We start from the raw sequence: 7,747 nt of genomic DNA, 5'->3' as shown, positions 1-7,747 counted from the left end.
TCTCGTGGCACGACACCTTTCGCTAGAGGCTCTACCCTACCAGCTCCGGGTCCACCACCGGTCCAAGATCTGTGGGCATTGTCATGCCGGGTTCTAGCAATACAAACCCTGGTTTGGGTGGTGTGGCAACTTGGGGTGCTGTATCATCGCAGCAACTCCAGCATCAGCACCAGTTACATCGGTCTTGACAATAGGTAAACCGTCTTGCTCCAGTTCAGAGAATTCCCGTGGCACGACACCGGTCACTAGAGGCTCTACACTAGCAGCTCCAACTGCACCACCAGTTTCTACAGCTGGGGGTAAACCCAATCCACAACCTTCTTCATGTGGCACGATGATGCCAGGTATAGGCTCATCGCACCAGGTCCAGCCGCATCGGTCTCCATAGACAGTAAACAAGGTGGCATCGGAGGTTTAAAAGGCGGCATGCCATTTCACCTTTGTCATCGGACAATATAGAGTTTTCTTCAACTCTATGTTTCTGCAATAATAAGCACATGAACAGAAATTAGACCAGAGCATCTAGCCATCTAACGAGGGCAGCGGCAAAACAAGCGTCGGTCCATATGTTTACCTTGTCATCCGGGATATCGAACACACAGATTTAGAAGTCATTTCACATAGCATCCGCTTTTTCGTTCCTTCCCCTACGTCCATCTGGAATAAGTAATACTATTGATCACATAAAACTAATTAATCAAATATATGCATATGTTGAGAAGTTTGCACGACAAATTGTGGATTCTGCTTTTATCACCTACGAATCGTCGTTCTATATATTTACCTTGTCATACGGGATATCGAAGTCACGAATGAGAAGTCATCTCACTAAGTATCGGTTTTTTCGCTCTTTCCCCTCCATCCATCTGCAATAAGAAGTACTATTGATCACATAAAGCTAATTCATTGAATATATGCATATGTTGAGAAGTTTGCACAACAAATTGTGGATTCTACTTCCAATCACCAAGTAATCTCGTGAGAAATGCATGATCAAGATATGTTTCTCCCTCTTGATCGACATCTGCATCTCCATTAAGACTAATCATCATGCGATGGTGCTCTTCAGAAGAGCGCATACACTTCCAATCACCAGACAAGCAAAAAATTGTTGATTCTAGTAATGCTTAATCAGTAGTGGCCATGGAACAACCACAGATCGACCAAGCAAAAAAAAAATCATCAGCCTACTGACCACCAGACAAAACAAACTAGGCCCATACATGGCCTCACAAATCATCATCAAACGTCGATCAAACTAGCAAGTTTGAACATGGATTACTAATTTATTTTCTGATAAAGTGAGTATATTAATATCGAAAGATATTGATTACACTGAGCCTCTGCAACAACGCAATACCTTACTGGTAGTACGGATGCACATGGATTCCTAATACTCCCTCTGTTCGGATTTAATTAGTCGACGCGAGGGAGAGAAGAAAATGAACTGTCGATGCTTTCAACTAGAGTCAATTAAATACGAACGGAAGAAGTACGTAGTAGTATTGACAAATATCCGGATCTAGTCTAAAAACAAATTGGCATGTAAATCCTAGTAGTCTACTAAACTAGGATCAATACCCTAGATTAGGGTTGCAAGCGGCGTCCGCGAATCGTCCCACAAAGCAGAAAATTAGAGCAAATAGTGGTTGAGATTAGAGCAGATTTAAAGCACTCGCACTGAAACTAGCTAGCCCGCTACCCACCCCGCTTGACACCCTGCCATAGTTGTGAATCTACACCAAATATTCAAACAAGGATGAGCAACCGCCAATAAAATTTTATCCGCACATCATCATCTCTACCATACACAAGGGTATGGTGATTTCACATACAGCCATTGTTGCCGCGGGACGAGGATGAGTGATGCGCCGCGGAGAAGGTGCCTCACGCCTCTGTCGCCGCCGCCATCGAAGAGGAAGTCGAAGCCGCACGATTGTGGTCCGTCGCCGATATGGAGGTGGAGCTACTAGGGAAGAGGTGGAGGTGGAGGTGGAGATGGAGTGATGGTTTGTACTAGTGGCGGCCGGTGAGGTAGTTATAAATACAACCTCTCTCTCTTTTTTGGCAAGGAATGCAGCTTCTCTTGGAAGGCAACGAGGCAACGCACTCTAGATTTCGTATATTACTATAATATAATATGAGCGGAGAAATTTGGACGCATCTGTGTTGTCTTATCAAATGAATCACCAGGATTTGCTTTTAGTACTCCAGATTTGGGCGACCCAAGGAAGTAGAGATAGTAATGTACGCCATCTAGCTGCACGCTATCAAATCAAATAAATGGTCATGCCATTTACTTTTAAGATGGTGCAGCAGTTATTCTGACCAAAGAAACATGCACGTCTGCTGATTATTTTGATAGTACTACTACAGAGTAATATTTCTGATGGGTATACATTTACCGTCCGCTAGCAAAGATTGTTTGGCACATTGTTCTTATGGCTTTCAACATCACACCCCTTAATAATATTATTAATCAATGTTTGGGCAATTAATTGAGTGTGTTAATAAAAAATTAAAACCCACAAATCCAAATGTACTATTTTTAGGGCCATATGAAGGACAAGGAATGATTTTAAATGCCATATGGAGTACCTCCAACCATGTGAAATATGGTTCTATCATGCAGGTGATACCCATGGCTTCGCATTGGATCCGTATGTTGTCCTACATACAGTCAACTATGAAGTACCACGATTTGGTTTTTGGGTGCAACCGGCTAGAGAATGATGCACGGGTTTGTACAACGGTACAATTCACATTAAGATTTTACGATAGGATGTTGATGTGTATATGTAAGAATCATACACTAGAATGTCTTCTATGTTTAGATGGCTGATCTACGTTTACACTTTACGTGAACCATGAGGTTAAGACCTTTGTACCGTAATAAAGATTGCTAAATAACAGATATATGTATGCCTCTAGGGACACCGAAACACCAAACAACCATGCATGTGTATAGACCGTATTTGATCAAATTACAAGAAGCACCTGGGTTCATGCAAATAGCATCAATTTATCACCTAAGTACATTAGCTATAAATAGTTAAATAGGAGTCAAGACCAACTGAGCTAGCTAGTAGTATGATCCTACTATTACATAAATATCCCTAACTCTGATTGTCTTTGTTCCAGTCCAAATAGCGTTGGTGTAGCTTGGGATGAACCAAAACCCCGTATGCCGGTTGGCCGTTGGACCGCTGCTTGAGAAAGAGATGCTTTGGTGGTCTTCGCCATTTAGATCGAAGCGGAAAATTTCTTGATGTGATGTGTCAAACCGAGAGCCAATGGCACGAGGCGTGGTGTAGATGCAGTTTCTTCTTGTCAAATATCCTGGGAAATGTTGCACCACCCATCGGCATGAAAATCGGATAGTTCAACCCAAGGAACATAGAATAGTCTCCAAGATTAGTAACGCTTTCCCACGGGTTGGCTGGAAGTAACCGACTAGTGTCATTCGAGAATACCATGCGGGTATACCCCGAATAGCTGTGGAACAATGCGACCGCAATGGACAGAAGGGATACTATCATAATAAGTTGGAGCACCGTCAGCGTCAAAATCCATTGCGCCACGTGCATAGACCAGGAGAAGTCTAGAACGATCTTGAGATCTTGCCAGCCACCACGTATGACTATTAAAGTCAAAATCATCATCGATATCAAATCCAGCCGTCCACGGAATGAATGGAGCAGGGAGCACTATAGGACCTTGAAAAAGGAAAGAACACATCACATGAAAATATATTTCATGATTTATCTACTAGTGATATTGATTTGATATTGTAGATGCCAATACTAGTACTTTATAAAATCATGGTCGAACATAAGATGGTTTGAAATATATTTCGAACATCTTGGTAAAACTTCATATGGATTAAAAACATGTTCCCCAAAATATTGGTCCAAATTTTAGATGGTTTGAATATAGTACTCCTTATTCTCTAGAACCGGGGGAATATAAACAAATGAAAGTCTTTATCAATATTGCATGGCACCTTTATTGATTCTATTTCTACTCTACCTTAAATTTTCCAGGGAGTAATAATAAAGAAACTTAATTACTAGGGGGCCTTTTTCCTACAGAACAACATGCACATTAGACCATACTAAAATTCCTATAGATGTTAAATTCTATAAGTATATATGTCCATACCACAAGAGGGTTATGGTGTGTGCCTATGGAATTCCTTTAAGCCAAAAGATGCCAAGACAGTTCAGCAAATAAGAGGTGAAATGCTATATAAGTTACGTATATGAAAAAGATAGGGAGAAAATGTTACCAAATTGATTAGGATCCCATGCATAAACATTTCCATTCTCAGTAACGGCGAACACAAGTTGTTTATGTATAATTGCATCGCAGTATATGGCGTCGTTCTCAAACTGGTTTTCAAGAATTATCCATGTACCAGGATATTCGCCATTGAGGTAGGAAATTGCAAAGTCGAAGATTGCGACAAGGGAGAAATCTACATACCCCTGAGCAGCTGTAGAAACTTGGCAAATAGCTATCTTCTGCAGTTGAATAGCATCACCCTGATACTTGAATATAAGTGGATTGCGTGTGGTTTCAAACTTCTTCCTCAAAGATGGAAGATTAATCTTGCGATGAGTGTAGACATTGAGGAGGTTCCACTTGCCTTTGGGGCCAACCATGGCGATCCAATCTCCATTGGCGCCTGCCCGCTCCTCATCCTTACCGTGTGGCATTAGGCAATCATAGGAGAACCTGTCCAGCGGCACTAGTTTGCACTTGCTGTGCACCGGCAAATCCACCTTGAACTCCCATGGTTTATCCACCGGGTCACAACAGAGAACACATGGAAGGCCAAACGGCTGAGAAGCAGGCAGAGTGGTATTGTATTTGGCTGACTGAAGAATACTTTTGGAGGAACCGACTAGGGACGCGGCGGTGATGGCGTCGCACTGGCTGATGAGCACTTCAAGGGGGCCTTCCGTAAACACCTTGTGAAACAGCCCAGATCCACAGACCCTGCTCGATTTCGACATCGCAATGAGGCAGGTGGTACAATGGGGTTGGGATTTTCTTGGGAGATTTACTGATTCGAACTTTGGGAGAGAGATGGCGATCAATGGCGGCAGGTGGGGGTTTGAGTTGGAGAACAGAGGCTCTCAAACTGGGCACTGCTGGATAGGACGCGAAGGCGCCATGGCGGAGACGCAGGCGCGTGCTATGGAAGCTGGGCGGAGTGGGGATAGACGACGGAGGTGAACCGAGACGCTCCTCCTCTTATGCATATACTGCCTACTGCAGTTTCGAGGAGAGTGTGAATGTGTTCAAAAAAAGAGGAGAGTGTGAATGTGTTCAAAAAAAGAGGAGAGTGTGACTGTGACCCGACACCCGAGTAGGAGCAGGCGGACTATAGGAGTAGCCCCATCATTACAGTCCATTAATCGTGCTTCCCACAACAAATAAGTGAAACGTCCTAGGCTTGTGTTGTCTAATCAAATCGATGGCCATGTCAGTATTATGGTGAACAAATAAAATAAATACACCAACCTTGTTCTTTTTGCAACGTACACCAACCTAGCAAGGCATCAACCTTCTCGCCATCAACTAGGACTCCGTGGCTCCGTCCCACCAAAGTTGTCTCAACTTTGTAAAAAAAAAAATCTATCCATCTAAATTTTAACAAAGGTGAGACACTTTTGGTGGGACCGAGGGAGTACAAAAAAACTTTACTACTCCATGCTAGTATCGGCCACTTTTTGAAAAGTAATTCAAATTTCAACTGAAGGCGTGCTATTTTATGGTCCTGAAAATTGCCAAAAAAAATACAACCAAAAAATGCAACAGATCCATGTTAAGGGGGTACACCCTACGCAGTATACATTAAGAAACTTCGAAACTTCAGCGACCTTGTAAGAATGCCCATGACAGTGCAGTTTTGCAAATTAGGAAGAGACGAAATATGAATTCAACCAAAGAAATCTAAACGAATCCTTAGACAATAGCATAGTTAACACGTTCAGAAAAAAAATGATGACTCCAAAAGAACAACATTAGCAATAAATACTCCATTTTAGTTTGAACTTGCAGTCACATACATATACTAGTAGTACTGCCAAAATACTATAATACTCCGAGCTGCATTCTAGCACTCCAACTAGCTAGCTAATAGTTCTGGAGTAGTAGTACTACTATACAAGTCCAAAATACATCCGAACGAACCCTACTTCGAACTAAACTACTCCCTCCGATCTTCGAGTAACTACATTGCAGTATGACTAAACGAAGATTATTGTATAACCTTCTTGTTGATGCAAACGCAGATAGGCAACACACGCTGCCCTCCATTCTGCTTCGCGTAACGGGGCGGCACCGCTAGGAAAGAAGTGAGCTGCTGCAACATGATCGAGCTAGGCGTCGGGGAGCTCGTCGGCTCGATTACCGCCATCAAGGTGTCCGTCGAGAGGTCACTGGTCCCAGCCGGCGCCGGCGCCGGCGGACCAATCACCAGCAGCTGCGCCTTGTACATCGGAAACAAGCACGCGGCTGACCTGATGCACACACAGGACACAATGGTGGTCGGGCCGAGCGCACCAACGATGATGGCGAACACGCTACCGTCTTCTTCCCCACTGCCGATGAACAGGTATCCCCGCGGTTGTACCGGAACACGAACTATGCACCAGGCAGGTATGCCATACTGGAATGTAAACACTGGGATGGAGTGGGATGCTTGGAGGTGTACCAGGAGCTCCCGCGGCAGGCCGGTGAAGCTGCAGCCGGTATTGATGGCCTCTGTGCAGCCGCACGGACCATGCGGGCACGCGATATAGTGCTTGTAGGACTCTGTGGAGGCGACCAAGCTCTGGCAGCCGACGCACTTGACCATTGCCCCAGATCGATTCGACGGCGGCAATCTTGCCCCAGATCGATTCGACGGTGGCAACCTCGCCGGCTGCTCGCACTTCTTGCACGGGTTCGGCGCAAGCTCGCCTATGCAGCGCCGACAGCCCATATGACCGCCCTTGCACTGCAAGGAACAACGTACGTGGCATCAGTTGTCATTAAAATTTCTCACAGGTGAACCTAAGAATGAAATCGGAAGGGAGCGACATTGGATATGGGGGGTTTGAAGGGCAGCAGGCAGAGGGGGCACAAGAAGAGGGCCTCCTCCATCTTCAGAGAAGAGTGATCAGGAAAACGAGAACGGGATGGGTTCTTTTTTTTATACATGCCTTGGAGTGGAGTATGGATACTACTACTTATAGGAAGAACTTCCTTGCTAAGAATCGGCGTCGGCCGTACGCAACCATAGATGCACCAGCGGCTCTGCAGTTTGTCAAAATAAAAGGACAGAGCTGCAGTGACTTGAAGTCTCCAAATCTCATTGTGACTTGGTGCCACCATCTACCAACCAATTGAGATCCAACGTTCCAAACTATCTCTTATTTCGAACCTAAAAACAAAAATTATTCAGAAAATTATGAAAATAATCCAGTAAAATGTAGATGCCTTGTTCTAAAATCTGTGAATATTTCATCCCACTCGGACGACTAGCTTGTGATTAAAGAGCTTTTTACGTATACGAGCACAAGTTTAAACTAAATACTCCCTCTGATTCATATTAATTGACTTCAATATGGATGTATCTAGAACTAAAATGTGTCTAGTACATCCATATTAGAGTCAATTAATATGAACCGGAGGGAGTATATATTTGCTCACAAACCTTTGATTCAAATCGAATGAAACTTCACCAAAATATAAA

The sequence above is a fragment of the Lolium perenne genome, chromosome 7 (genome assembly GCF_019359855.2).
Source record: "Lolium perenne isolate Kyuss_39 chromosome 7, Kyuss_2.0, whole genome shotgun sequence".
Classification (NCBI taxonomy): domain Eukaryota; kingdom Viridiplantae; phylum Streptophyta; class Magnoliopsida; order Poales; family Poaceae; genus Lolium; species Lolium perenne.
The sequence above is the reverse complement of the archived record's forward strand: the minus strand, read 5'-3'. Positions refer to the sequence as shown.